At 43.0% G+C, this 15,256-nt stretch overlaps 1 protein-coding gene across 4 annotated transcripts in view; it reads right to left on the bottom strand.

Annotated features, from left to right (window-relative positions):
- Positions 1-15,256, bottom strand: part of FYN (FYN proto-oncogene, Src family tyrosine kinase) — a 211,423-nt gene that overhangs the window by 167,158 nt on the left and 29,009 nt on the right. Inside the window, exon 1 of one of the 4 annotated variants that reach the window (XM_043889953.1) lies at positions 6,628-6,760. The exons of the other annotated variants lie outside the window; for them this stretch is intronic. The gene's annotated coding sequence lies outside the window, so the exon portion shown is untranslated. Of the gene's footprint in view, positions 1-6,627; positions 6,761-15,256 lie in introns of those variants that run through there. 4 annotated transcript variants of the gene reach the window in all.

The following is a 15,256-nucleotide window of genomic DNA, read 5'->3' as shown; positions in this document are numbered from 1 at the left end:
CTTTAGAAAGTCCAGTTCTTCAAATTTCCCCTCTTGTGACAAAAAGCATTCCTACTCATCACTCACTTCTCTAAAATAACCATCAGTTGTCACTGCTAAAAAAGAAGTTTCAAGAGGTCAAAAGCATTTACCAAGATCAGAGTGAGGCCCCAACCAGACAAAATAGAAACCAGACGATAATAGAGCATCACTCATAGCTGTTGGGTGTGTGCTGGGCGAGGCCTGTTTCGACAGAAAAAGGAAAGCTGGAGAAAAGGACAGGAACCGCCGAAATATCTACCTGCACGGGGGGGTCTTCAGAACATCATGTCATTTGACAACAACCCTATGGAGGTAAACATAACATCTTTAGCTCCTGAGGAAGCCAGTTAAGTAGCTTGACCATGGTCAAACAGCTGGTTAGCAGTACAGGGCAATCTGAATCCAGGTTGATCTCTCTTTCCATTCTTTTAATTAATTTTATTACGAAAGTAATATAACCACACTGAGAAGAAAACCCCTAGAATCTCATTTACCCAAGTACAAATTCTAACATTTTGGTATAATTTTTGTAGGCTTTTCTTACCCATGCATTTTGCTTTCAAAATTAGGATTATATCCCACAATTTTGTATTCTGTTCTTTAAAACTTAAACTAAACATCTGTCCAACTTATTTAACAATTTTAACTAATATGTAATATTATACTGAATAGATGTGTCATGGTTTACATAATGAGATCTCACTTACAGAAAACTGAGGTTCTTTTATATATTTTTGGCAAAACACAAGTGTTATTTCCAGTATACAATGTTGCTTTCCCAAATGTGTAGTGTCATCATCAAAAGACAATACCAGTCAACAGATGATGAAAAACTATGATTGAAATATTTTCAAAATGCCACCATCACAGAGCTTTCTGGCCTGAAATCAAATAAATTGGATGAATGCTATTAATAAAGGGTGACCCAAAAATAACACGATAAAAAAAGCTGCCCTTCTGAGACTCCAGAGAACACGTACTTTTAATGGTTTAATGCTCTACTTTCAGTTTCACAGGAATGCCAACAAAAGACATTATCCTCACTCAAATCTCGATTTGGGAGAATGGAAATTCATTGAAAACAAATTCTATCAGTTTTACGTATCACAGTGGTCAGGATTTGCAAATGCGGTCAAAATACTCACCTAGGACTGTGTCATATTTCACAGTTAATGTGCTATTCAAAAGGCCACAGACCCATATTTCTCAGGTCAAGTGAATTACAATCATACAGCAGCTCTGAGTTCTCATCCGAGGTCAGGCAAACAGCATTGTCAAACCCCGTGTCATCTACTGAATTTGTAAAATACGATGCATGCTGTAAGAAAAATCCCCCTGTGTTGGGAGGAAAGTAATCTCCCAAATCTTTGTGTGCCCCTGATGTGTTTTAAAAGCTTGACTAGAATCCATGCCACCCTCAGTTTGATGTGGAAACAGACCCTTAAATGCCTGGCAGCATCTATCTGCTCCCCAGACAGAGAGCTGAACGTTCCTGCTGATCAGTGGAAACTGAGTGAAAATGGAGTGAACTGGGTGTTTGATTCCTACCGAGATGGAATCTGCTCCCTGATGGCAATGTGACTACAGTCCATGCAAGATATGTGTTCACCCTTCCCACAATGGTTGTGTAAGACCTACACATTCCGTTCCCCTTCATGACCCCAGCTGTTTCTACTCCACACTTTCATGGGGAGTTGTACTTCATCAAACCCTAATGACATCCTTTTCCACACCAATATTTAGCTAATCATGCATTTCTTCTTCCCTTCGGACTTCCCCTTCTCTTAAAAGTTAATCTGTTTACTCATGGGAATGTCAGATGGAATGTCCAAATATAACCACCCTGGAGAATAATTTGGCATTACCCAGGAAAGCTGAAGATGCACAGACTCTAAGACCCAGAAATTCTCTTAGGTCCCTATCCTAGAGAAACTGCAGCAAGATGCACATACAAGAATGTTCACAGCAGCACTGTGTAAAATTGCACAAACCTGGAAATAACCCACATGTCCACTGAGAGGAGACTGGATAAATTAATTGTGGTGTATTCATATAAGGCAAAACCACACAGCGGTAGAGATGAATTTCATGCGTGACACTTCATGCATCAATGGGGATGAATCTTAAAAAGTAAACATGGATTGAACAAAGCAAATGGTACAAGAATACCATTTATATACAACCCTGAGGCAAACAAGACTTAATGACAGATTGCTTAGGGAGAAACACTTACACAGAAAAACCAGAAAATGACAAACACAAAATTCAGAACAGTGTTTCCTTTGAAGGAGAGAGGTATGGCCAAGGAGGAACACACAGGCTTCTGAAGTGCTGGTGATATTCTAGTTTTTAAGCTGCATTATGGCACAGAGGTGATGTGTTGTTTCTCTGCCTCTCTCCCCCTCCCTCGGCCCCTCCCTCCCCACCCCTCTTCATGTAGGTGTATATGTATGCATCTGACGCACACAGACACACTCCTGCATATGTATTCCTGTGCATACATCATCATAATTTTTCATGTTACACTGAGGGGCCCGCCTCGCTCAGTGCCCCGTCCCTGGCCCTCTGACCCTCCACAGAGCCCTTAGCTGGGGACTCTGGCTTAGCCTGCGTGCTTGCTCCATGGACTCCCTGCTCCACTGAAACATGAGAATCACTGAAGCCCCAACGTGATGCTCTTCCTTCCTTCCTTCCTTCCAGATGCACTCACCTGGAGCACTGATCCAGGCCACTGCTGATGGGAAGGTCAACTCTGCAGTGACTTCTCCCTCAGAAGATGGTGGTGACCGTGTTGCAAGGGGACCTGAAATGCTACTCAGGGTGCAAAGTGGAGCTGTAGGAGGCAATGCTGGCCCGGACTTTCCAAGCCCGACCACAGGGTCTCCCGAGAAGCTTGTCAAGTTCACGCCATTGCATTACTGCCGCCCAGCCTGACTTCCCCTTTGTTCCTATCAAGTTATCTCAGGCCCCCCAGCTCTCAGACACCCAGTCTCCCAACCCTGGCATAATTCTTCATCCTCCTTTCTCCTCTTTGAACAGTAGACCCTGAGATTACTTTTTGCTCTAATCTCAGTTATACTGAGATTACATATACACTTATATCAGGAGTCCTGATCTTCGTATGATGGCCTTAATTTAGACCAAATAAGAGTTCTTATTGGGTTTATTTTATTTCAGGAATGTTGATTCTAAAAGCTTCTATTTCCTACCCAGAAATGGAAACTGATAAAATCTTTCAATAGCAAATGGATTTGGCAAATAATTGTTTTTTTTTTTTTTAAATTTCAGTTTGTTTCTTCTATGTAGTAGACTTCTTGTGGGAAAAATACATAAATATAACCACTGTCCTGGAGATCTGAGTCTGGTTAATTTGATTCTTTTTCAAAAATGTTTCATAATGCCTGTATCATAACATGAAAACCAAACATCATGGCCCCATTTTAACTTTAATGGGCCTATTTTCACTTGATCACAGAAGATATACGAAAGAATGAATATGAAAAAAATGACAAGAAAAGTAAGGTAGAGGTGCAAAGAGGTGACAGGATACTGTGAACAACTCTATATTTAGCCCCATGAGGAGCAGGATGGTGGGGCCCAGAAAGGGGGCCGGGATCAGTGGATGGCTTCAACAGAATTCAGACAAGAGTTTAGCAATAATCAGAGAAACTGAAAGACGCATCTGAACACCAGGCCAGGGAAGATGATTCCAAGGTCTGAGGTGCCAAGAACCTGACTCAGGGACATGGTCATAGGAAAAGAAAGGAAAAAAAGGAGGGTTCTTGGAGAAAGGCATCCACGTTGGTCAGTTCCTTCAATTTGAGTGAAGAAAGTTCTCAATGATTATGAGCCAGGGGACATGGTAATACAAGAGAAAAAGCAAAAATCATTCATTCATTATTTCAAATTTGAGCTGAAATATAGTGATGGATGTTCATGGATAAAGCATCAGTGAAATGAGGGCTGCTTAGAATTCGCATACAAATAGGCCTATGGCATACACTGATTTGGGCTCTACACCATCACCCTGAAAGAAAAAAAAATTTTTTTTCTAGATTTTCAACAAAAAGGAATGCTTTGAATTGTACTCCTTGGTATGTACCCAAAGAAAATGAAACTTACATCCACACAAAAACCTGCACACAGATGTTCATAGTAGTTTTTCCATAATTGCCAAAACTTAGTAGCAACCAAGATGTTCTTCAGGAGATGAATGAATAAATAAACTGTAGTACACCCAGACAATGAAACATGATTCAGCTCTAAGAAGAAATGAGCTATTGACCCATGAAAAATATGGAGACAATAAAAATGCATATTACTAGTCAAAAGAAGTCAATCAGATAAGGCTATATACTATATGATTCTACCTATATGACATTCTGGAAAAGGCAAAAACTATAGAGACAGTAAAAAAGATTACTAGCTGCTAGAGGTTAGGGGTGAGAGAAGGATGAATATGCAGAGCACAAAGGGTTTTTAGGGCAGTGAATATAATCCGTATGGTACTGTAATGGTTGATCTATGTCATTATGCACTTGTCCAAACCCATAAAATGTACAACATCAAGAATGAATCCTAAAGTAAACTATAGACTCTGAGTGAAAATGATGTGTCAGTGTACGTTCATCATTTGTAACAATGTTTGTGGAGGCCATGCATGTGTGGGGGCAGAGGGTACATAAGAAATCTCTGTACCTTCCTCTTGGTTTTTCTGTGGACCTAAAATTGCTCTAAAAAATGAAGTCTGTTAAAAAAAACTTGAAAACAAAAAACAAATAAGCACTTTTCCTCCTTGACGCATCTTCCTCTGTGGGGTCTGAAATGATTGTTTCTGAAGCTTTTTGCTTTTTCCTTCAAAAAAACATTACAGTTGACCCTTGAACAGCACAGACAGGGGAGGTTGGGAAGCCAACTTTCCGGACAGTCAAAAATCTACATGTAACTTTACAGTCAGCCCTCCTTATCCTTGGCTCTGCATTTGTAGATTCAACCAACTGCAGATCATGCAGTACTGTAATACGTATTTGAAAAAGCTCTGCATGTAAGTGGACACTTGCCTTTCAAACCCATTCTGTTCAAGGATCAACTCTATGTGGTGTCTTCTTGTTGTATTTACCATCTAGAAAACAATGAACCCTAATTATATTTTCTACTGGGCCACTGTAAAAATAGAATAAAGAAAAGTTACTTGATTGGCTAGTAGCCAATATCAGTAACACCAAATATGAAAAGATATGGCAAATATTATAGTGGCTGTCAAAAGTTTTTAGTTCTACCAGCTCAAGGGCCATATTAAAAAAAAGTACCTCTGACACAATGCCAGCAAGGCCTCCCCATACTTAAAACTTAACTAATGATCGCTGTGAAAAGTGAAAGTGAAAGTCACTCAGTGTCCGACTTTGTGACCCCATATCCATAGATATCCCCAGGTCAGAATACTGGAGTGGGTAGCCATTCCCTTCTCCAGGGGATCTTCCCAACTCATGGATCAAACCCAGGTCTCCCGCATTGCAGAGGATTCTTTACCAGCTGAGCCACCAAGGAAGCCCAAGAATACTGGAGTGGGTAGCCTATCCCTTCTCCAGCAGATCTTCCTGACCCAGGAATTGAACCAGGGTCTCCTAGCATCTTAGGTGGATTCTTTACCAGCTGAGCCACATGGGCATGACGGCTGTAACAACTTCTAAACTTCACGAAGAGGTACTGAAAATGAGAGTTTAGGAAAGAATGGGTGCATGTATATGTATGGCTGAGTCTCTTCATTGTTCACCTGAAACTATCACAACATTGTCTGTTAATTGGCTATGAAAGTGTTAGTCGTTCAGTTGTATCCAGCTCTTTGCAACTCGATGGGCCAGAACCCCCTGGACTCCTCTGTCCATGGAATTCTCCAGGCAAGAATCCTGGAGTGGGTAGCTGTTCCCTTCCCCAGGGGATCTTCCCCATCCAGAAATTGAATGCAGGTCTTCCTGCATTGTAGGAAGGAGCCTGAGCCACCAAGGAAGCCCCCAGTACAAAATAAAAAGTTAAAAAAACATTAACAAAAAGAAAATGAAGTAACTAATAAGACCTAAGAGCTGTTCAAATTTTGTCCCCATTATCAAATTCACTTTTTTTTTTGCAATTATGTCTCATGTTGATGCATGGGTCAAGCTCTCTGGTATAAGGGGGGAAAAAAGATTCCTTCATCTGATAATAGTATGATAGGCAAAGTGGCAGTTACTTTGTTTTTTAAATGACTGTTTCCGCCACCCCTAGTCTAGGAGGACCACTTTTCTCCTAACGATGAACAAAAGCTTCCCACACATACACACACAAAAAGTTTTGTGTTAAATTACTGTAGCAAAAGATACAATCAGGCTGTGGAAAGAAACCTTCCCTTGACAGAAAACCTCCTACCCTGTGTATGACTCTTTTCCACAGCATACTTGGGAGTTAGTCAGTCTTGGGCAGTATTGCCCAAAGAAAGAGGACGACAGACAGACGGTGTAAATTATTACAACTCCCTCCCTTCATCAGCATCTCTTCACTGACTCCCATTCGGGGTCCTCTAGTGGCTGCATTGATTTCAGGGCACCCTGCACTTCTCCTTGAGACACTCACCACAGCTGCAAGTTGACAAGTGATAACGCTCTGCTTCCCACACGGTCACCACCACACAGCTCTTTGGAGGCCCCGTCAGGACTCACTCAAGCCCCTGGGCCCTCACACTCTTTCTGCTGCTTCAGGCTGCCTGTGCTCGGCTCTGGAACCATCTCGCTTTCTCACGGTCGCCTTGTTGGAAGGCCTATGCAAATGGATGCATTGTTTCATCTCTTCTTGTGTTAACAGAAACGGTCCACTTCCTTTCCTTCACTTTGCACCCTGACTTTGTTCAGTGGTGGTGTGTTTCACAACCTCACGAACACCCCACGGCTTCCAAGAAGCAGCTGTGTTCACTCGACAGTGGGTGCTGCTCTCCACAGACCACACAGAACCCGCAGAGGAGGCTCGGTCTTCGGTGGAGGCGAACGCTGAAGACAAAGATCAGGGCTGCACATCTGAACACAGGGTGCCAGTCCCTCCTTCAAAGTCCCCCCCGAGCTGATGCCCCAGGGTGCGCTCCAGGAAGTGGGGCGCCCTGCTTGCTCAGAGCAAACGGGTATCTCTGCCCTCAAAGTAGCAAACAATCAAGTTCTCGTCCAACCCTCCTTCCTGCGGCCTGCCTCCATCTCACGGTGCTTTCACGGACTATCTGAGTGACAGATTACAGACAGAGAGCACCCTGATGTCAGCAAAGTTCCGGACAGTCACTAGAACACAGCTGAGCAAGGTGTGAAAACCTGGGCCAAGAGACAGCTGGGTCTGCTGGACTCAGCTGACTGCACAGCCCTCCCAAGGGCACGAACATCACAGCGAGCAACACTGACTTGGAGGGAGGTCCTTGTATGCAGGGCCTGGGAGGTTTGTCATCCTTGCTTATTAAGGATGCCTTCATCAAGATGTGCTTACGGAGATCACAAATAATTCTCACATGAGAGGAGATAGTTAATTGACTGGAAGAAAGTATGTACACTGGAAACTAACACAACTATAATTGTAACTGTAAATCAACTATATTCCAATAAAAAATTTTAAAAAGAATGTAGAAGAGCCAAGATATAGACAGAAAGAAAACAGAACAAAAACAAAGGAAGGAAGGAAGGAAGGAAGGAAGACCAGAGATTTTAAAGGATGTTAATAGGCTGGACCAAAACAACAACAAAATCCCTCCAAGTTAACAGATAAAAATCCTGCTTTTGACTGCAAAAGAAAAAAAAGAAATCTACTGCATAAATATAGAATGATGTTGGTGCCTGCTCCAGACTCCTGAACCTGTTCTGTTGGGATTATAAGCTCTGCCCATGACCCTGACCCCAGATCCTGGGTGGGAGAGGCTCCAGGACACTGATGTTCAGAGTCCCATCAATGTTATGACTCTGACTTCTGAGCTGGGGCTGCCTTTTACTCTCTGGGCTCAGTCTCCTGTTCTGGGCCCCACCCCCTTTTGGCAGTTGATCCTCTAAGTTGTTCTTGTGGACCCAAACCTTCTACAGCTTCCTGCTGTGGTCTTGTCCCCATTCTTGCTGTGGTCTTGTCCCCATTCTCCACCACTCCTCTCATCTGGCCCCTTGACCGATTCAGCCATACAATCCTGCTAACCAACAACATATGTGCATCCAGACTGCCACCCGTGGAAGGACTTCCCCAGTGCTAGACGTTCCCAGCTACCCTCACTCTCCTGTTACACACATGCTGCTAATATGTCCCCATGAGTGTGTCCCTGGCCATGGATCCATCTATTCCCTGGATTCTCATCTGGATAATATTCTGGATTCCCAGCTGACCCCATCCTGAAGCCCAGACAGAAGCCCAGCATTTTTACGTGGCAGGGGCAAAGGGGCTGGGTTTAAAGCAATTCATATTTTAAAGTCTTAAGGATTTTTATTGAATACAAGCTCAATGCAAGCTAAGAGTGCCACTGAGCGGCTGAATCAGAGACGTGATGCTGATCTGCACTGGTTCAGCATTTAATGATGCAGAAAACATGCATCTCACAGGCCTTAGGAGTCTTTGGTGTAGAGACCTTACCTATACTTGCTGAGACATCTCTGAAGTACTGCTTGTGTCTGAGTGCCATGCTTTCAAAGAGACAATGACATAAAGGGAATGCATCCAGGAGGAAGTAACCAGAATAACAGAATTCCTGACATCAGGTAATGTAAGAAGATTTGTAAGAACCAGGGCTGTTGGCCAAGAAAAGATGGGTTTTCGGGGATGGTTTTTCAGGTTAAGAGCTCTCGAATGAAGGAAGACCAAGAAGTTCATCTGATGAGCAACAGCTTGAAGGCCTGCAGGAACACACTGGAAGAGGGGCTGATGCAGTGACTGTTCATCCCATTCCGCTCCTTGTCTCCATGACCCTATCTCTGTAGCCCGTTTCTCTCTCAGACTGGAAGATCTGACTTCCGAGGCCCCTTCCCGCTCTCAGAGCCCCTAATTCTTCATTCTCACATTAATCCCAATCTGAGAATGAAGACAGGCCTGGCCTTGCCTTTTCTGAGTGAGGCCTGGGAGACAAGATTGGTTCCTAGGTCTTCCAAGCAGTCCCCTCCAGGAAGATCAAATTCACTCAAGTAACTTGCAAAATAAATGGTGACAGGCTTTAAGTTTCAGGAAATGAAACACACAGAAATTCCCCCAGAGAAGGTGTGAGAGGCAGAAAAATGTCTCCCCCTCCCTAAGATATTCCCTTCATAAATCCTGCAATCTGTGAATATGATCTGACATGGCATGCTGTGATATGATAAAGCTAAGAATGTCCACAGGAGGAGATGATTTTAGATTATTCAGCAGGTGCTCAAAGCCATCACAGGCATCCTTATAAGAGGATGCAGAGGGAGAGGAGACGGAGATGCACAGGGGAAGAAGGTAACCTGAAGGCAGAGGCAGGGACTGGAGAGATGCGGCCACAAGTCACAGAGCATCTGGAGCCCCCAAACACTGGGAAAGAAGAGACAAGCAACTGATTCTCCCCTGAGAATCTCCCCTGACAACGAAAGCCTCCGAAAGGCATGTATTCCTGCTGATATCTTAACACCGGACTCGGACTCCAAAAGCATGAAGAGACCAGATCTCTGTGAAGACACCATGTTTGTACTCATTTGTGATGACAGTCACTGTAAACTAAAAGGAAGGTTTTCTGATTAGTTAAATTTTGCTGTGTGCCAAAAGTGGGCGGGAATAACCTTCTTCAAGGGAGAAGTTTGAATCTGTATGTGTTTTTATGGCCTATTCCAAACCAGACTTGGAACGAGTACGGCTCTGCTTTTAAAAGTGTTTGGGGACGGTGATAAAAGGCATCTTTTAAGCCATTCTGAGTGCACATTTTACTGATAATCTCTGCTTCACACACACATTCAGCAGACAGTAAGTCCAAGCAGGGCAGACAACCAGATGATTAAACCTCCACCCAGCAGGCCTCTTCACTGCTGTGGAAGAGATGATCCAGCACTCTGCCTGCACACATGGCAGGAGAGAGCCTCCAGCGTAGGTGGGATCGTGTCTTGATTCTCTATTGTGATGTGGGCAGCATTTCTCCCCACCCTCGCCTGGCAACATCCAGCCTTCAGAGAATGATGAATGCTACTGAGATGAGCAATACAACAGCATGATCCCCAGCCTAGGAACCGGCCTTGGAAAGAGGAGGAAGGTCCCGCAGGCCTGCCCGGACTCCCACCAACACCATCTCTCCAAGTCAGCTCTCACGCTGTCACCCAGGGGACCAGCTGGTGGTACCAGGTCAGGTTGCACGACATGGTTCCCATTTTGAGTTTCTAACATCTCCCTGATAAAAAAACCTCATTACTATTTTAAAAACCACACCATAAGGGAGAAAGTCCTTTTAAAATCAAGGAAGGGAAAATGAAAGGTACATATAAAACTACCAGTTTGATGGCAGGCTGATGCTGATTCATTTGTCTTCTGTTCAAGGGAACCTCAGGACAGAACCCCCACCATGGAGTGGAAAGAGACCGAGACCTAATTTAGATCTTGCTGCTTCCTAGATTCAAGTCTTTGGGTAAATCACTTCATTTCTGTTGAGCTTCATTTTCCTCACATGCAAAACAGGACAACTGAATAAGATGACATGTGGTCTACACAGTGGTTGGCCCGCCTGAGTTCATCAATGTTTGAGGAAAGGATAAATTAACTCTTCTGCATCCAGGAGCAGACAATCCATCCCAACCTTTCAGCTCTTTCCTTGAATCACAATCTAATACTGTTACCCGTAGTTCTTCCAACTGCCATCAATATCTGCCTGAGTTTATAATATCTAGGAAGAAGGATTTCTTATTATCTTGGAAATTTGAATTGGCAGAGGGCATGTTTTTTCTTCTTGGACAGTGGTGGCGCTTAGTTTTACAATCTAGAGATTTATGCAAAATAAAGTTGGTCAGTTATTATGGGTGATGCATTAACAACAAAAATATTTGGTCCAGGACTTTAAAAAGTTTGCTCTTCAATCTAAAACAAAATTCTGTGAAAGTTCCTTGCTCCTAAACACAGACATTCCCCCATCCCCAACCAAAAGCCATTCCTTTTTCTTGATCCCTAATCATCAGGAGAGTAGGCTGTGTCAGGCTTGGCCTCCACTAAGTGAAACAGAGGCTAGTCTTTCCCGACAATCAGTCACCAGTAGAATAGGTCAGTCTGTGTGTGAGGTTGGGGCCATGGGCATGGAGAAAGGAAGCTAACTGGGCATCTCACAGGTCCTGGAGTTGGCCGTATTCTACGCACATGTGTCAGAGGGCCTAAGGGACCCACAAGCACCTGGGGAGTGCTCCCCTCCATTCAGGAAGAGTAGCTTCTACAGACAGCAGCACATTATACTCACGCTGTTCCTCCTCTTCTCTCTCTCTCCTTCTCCTCAGAGCAAGCAGCGTACCCAGGGAGGTGGTACCCCCGACACCAAACCCCCCACATGCCCACGGAGACACAGCCACATGCCTTCCCACTGACCAGCATTCTTAAGCCTTTGGACATTCCATATAAGTCCTGATGATCCTCTGACCCCTAGAAATTATATTACCCCCACTAAAGGCTTCCTTGATGGCTCAGTGGTAAAGAATCTGCCTACAATGCAGGAGACGTGGGTTTGATCCCTGGGTTGGGACTATCCCCTGGGGAAAGGCATGGCAACCCACTCCAGTATGCTTGCCTGGAGAATTCAATGAACAGAGGAGCCTGGCGGGACACAATCCATTGGGTCACAAAGAGTCGAACACGACTGAATAGACTTGGCACACATGCAAAGAAAAATTCGAATTAATCTTTTTTCTCTTTTCAACCGGCTGTGTAGGAATCATACATGACTTTAAAGCTTATTTTCTAATGCAGTCTTGAATTTTGAACCATTCACTGTTTAGAAAGAGATCTTTTTTTTTTTTTCACAAGACATTTGGCCTTACAATAAGAATCTAGGATTTTTTTTAATCATTTCTTTTGGGACTTATTAAAACAAAAGACAGATTGAAAAATGGAGTAACTTCTATGTGCATTCTACATTTACTGTTGAACACAGAAGTTACTCCATTTTTTAGTAATTCACTGAGAAAAAGTAATTCACTGAGAGAAAGGAAACAACTAAAGCAGGAGGTAATTTTTTAATTTACTTTTCTTTCTCAAGGATGATTTTGGGAGGCGGGAGGGGGGATCGGGATGGGGAATACATGTAAATCCATGGCTGATTCATGTCAATGTATGGCAAAAATCACTACAATATTGTAAAGTAACTAGCCTCCAACTAATAAAAATAAATGGAAAAAAAAAAAAAGGATGATTTTAGTTGAGGTGGCCTACTACCAAAGAGACAGTAATATTTTTGCCATATTTGAGGCCTGAAGGCAGCTATCTAAGCCCTGCAAACAGCTGGAATAGCAGTAAAGGAATTCTTGGTTTCACTGGAGCTACAGATATAACAGGGGCCTCGCTCGAGGCAGACGCCAAAACACTTTAATCACGCTGGACCAAGGCCATGTTGGGTACATGAAAATCAAACCTCTCTCCCCAGAACTTTGAGAGTAGTTATGACCAAAGAGATATTAATCAAATTCATTTAGATCAAGGTTTAAATTACTAAGTAAGATGACTTAATTTTATCAGCTTTTTATTTTAAAAAGTACATTTTTGTGTTTCTGACATAAAAACAAAATTAATTCAGTCAGTTCAGTTGCTCAGTCATGTCCGCCTCTTTGCAACCCCATGGACTGCAGCACACCAGGCTTCCCTGTCCATCACCAACTCCCAGAGTTTACCCAAACTCATGTCCATTGAGTCGGTGATGCCATCCAACCATCTCATCCTCTGTCCCCTTCTCCTCCCACTTTCAATCTTTCCCAGCAGACTACATATTCTCTAAAATTCACTTGAGGATGGGTTTCACTTTTAGAAGACACACCTTATATATTTAAATTAGTGATTTATGGAAGCTATACTCAGAAGTATATTCCTCAATAATTCTATAAGATTCTGCGAAACAAAAAAAAAAGTTTAATGCTTCCCTTGTGTTCTTACTGCTTCTCCCTTTAGACTTGCTTTACTTGCCCAGATGACTTCGTTCTAAGAATTATCTATTCGTTTGTCTGCTTAAAACTGTACTTTTGGGGAGAAAGTCAGGGAATGATCATCCTATCTCCATATAATGCTATTAACAAGCATGATTTCCACAGATAAAACCCATAGCTGGAGAAGAGAAACATGATTTCTGGGGTATACAATAAAGTTTTTAACTTTTCTACCTACCAAGGTAGCTTTTATTGGGTCTCATTACCCCTCAATTTGGTCATGTGGCATTCAACACCTTAAGAAGGCATGCTAGCTGTAGGCTTTAGGCTTAATACATGAAGAATTCAGACCGAAGGCTACATTCCAGCAGGAAACAGATATTTGATGGCTACTGTACAAATAACTATGCCTCCAGCCAGACTGGGAGTCAAGGAAGACCTCTCTAGAAAGTAACGTTGCTTTTTTACTACTTACTCATGAGACTTTTTAAAAGGAGATAACACAAATAGACTGTCTCAACAGTCTAATTCGTAGAATTGGAGGTATACCGGTAGATGTCAGAGTCTGGGGGATGGAGGTGAGGTGGGGAGGGAGGATGGGGAGTTGGTGTTTAATGGGAACAGAGTTTATTTTAGGAAGGTGAAAAATCTGGGAGATGGATGATGGTGAGAGTTGTTACTTAGTTCCACTGAACTATATAGTTTAAACATGGTTAAAACAGTATGTTTTATATTATGTCACTTTTAGCGCAATAGAAAACATTAAAAGATACATTGAACACTATATCAATTCCAAGGCAAGATGGGGCATGGGAAAGAGAAGGCTTTGGACTGGATAAGTATGATTAGAATCCTTGCTACTACTATGGTGCCTTGAGCAACTCATGGTAAGGGACATGGTCACCTCACAAAATGCTGTAATGGTGAAGTCTGGCATACATAAAAAGCATTCAGTGTGTAGTGGAAATCCAGTAAACTACAGACAATAATAATAGAATGTATGTTGATGTATCTCTGAGCTTTGACATGTCAAAACAAAGCTAAGTTTCCTTTCCTAGTTCTATCCTTACAAAAATGTTCAACGAAAAGAGAAAACTCAAAAATCCATTAGGCAACAAAGACATTCTGACATCAGTGAATCTTTTTCACTTGGGTTGGCTAACAGGTATCATTTACTTAAACAATGGAAGTACACCCTGTACTAGATTCTTCCTGGCAGGTATATAAACACAGGCAAAAAGATTATTTGGCATATCTGTACTCAATAGCCTTCTCTGAGCATTAGAATAAGATTCTGGAATTGAAGTTTTTGAATCAGAGCTTTTAAAATAGTGCACTCCCCTCTGGTGGTTAAGTGTTTTTCAGGTCACTAACTACTTGACTGAGAGGGTGTGGGCAGAACCCTTCAGAGGAGCCCAAACTCACTCAGCTCAAGAAGCATTTCCCACCCCAGATTTAGCTTCTTTTAGTCTAAATTCCCTCAGCACTAACAAACGTGCAACGCCCAAAACAGGGTCAGTCACACAGTTCATCCCACTGTTAGACACACCTTGCTGCCAGGACAATCGATCAGGTTCCACCTGCAGGGAGCTCCCAGCCCATGGCCAGCCTTATTAAGTCTTCTTTAGACTGTGGCCAACAACCACTTTTCCTTTCTGATACAAGGCTCAAGTTAGAAAACAACATAAAAAAATATGTTTTGTGTTTTTAATTTTTAATTTTAATTTTAATTTTACTTGGTCCTGGAAAAGGAATTTTCTCGCTACTGATAAGAAAAATGAGGCTCAGAAGGAAAAGAGATTTGCCTAAGATCTTAGAGCATGTGAACAGCAGAGCTGAAGCAAGAATTTAATTCACTCCACTCAGGGCTCCCCACTCCATTTGAAGCCCTCTGGTCTGCCTGTAGGCTCACAGACAGATGCACCCCATCCATGAGCTGGATCTCCTGGCCTTGTGGTTGTGGGATTCACTGTGGCCTGGGCCGCATGAGGCCAGACAGGGTCTGTAGCCTGGAGCATCACCGGGCACTTCTTGGACCCTCTCCCTGCCCCCGTCTCTGCTGGGTGTTCTGCTGTTCTGAGCTACACCACCCTGGGGTGGCTCCTGACACCCAGAGACTCTGGCTGCTGGGGGTCTGGCCTGGCCCA

The sequence above is a fragment of the Cervus elaphus genome, chromosome 28, assembly GCF_910594005.1.
Source record: "Cervus elaphus chromosome 28, mCerEla1.1, whole genome shotgun sequence".
NCBI lineage: Eukaryota > Metazoa > Chordata > Mammalia > Artiodactyla > Cervidae > Cervus > Cervus elaphus.
Note: the sequence above shows the minus strand (reverse complement) of the source record. Positions and strands in the feature narration are given on the sequence as shown.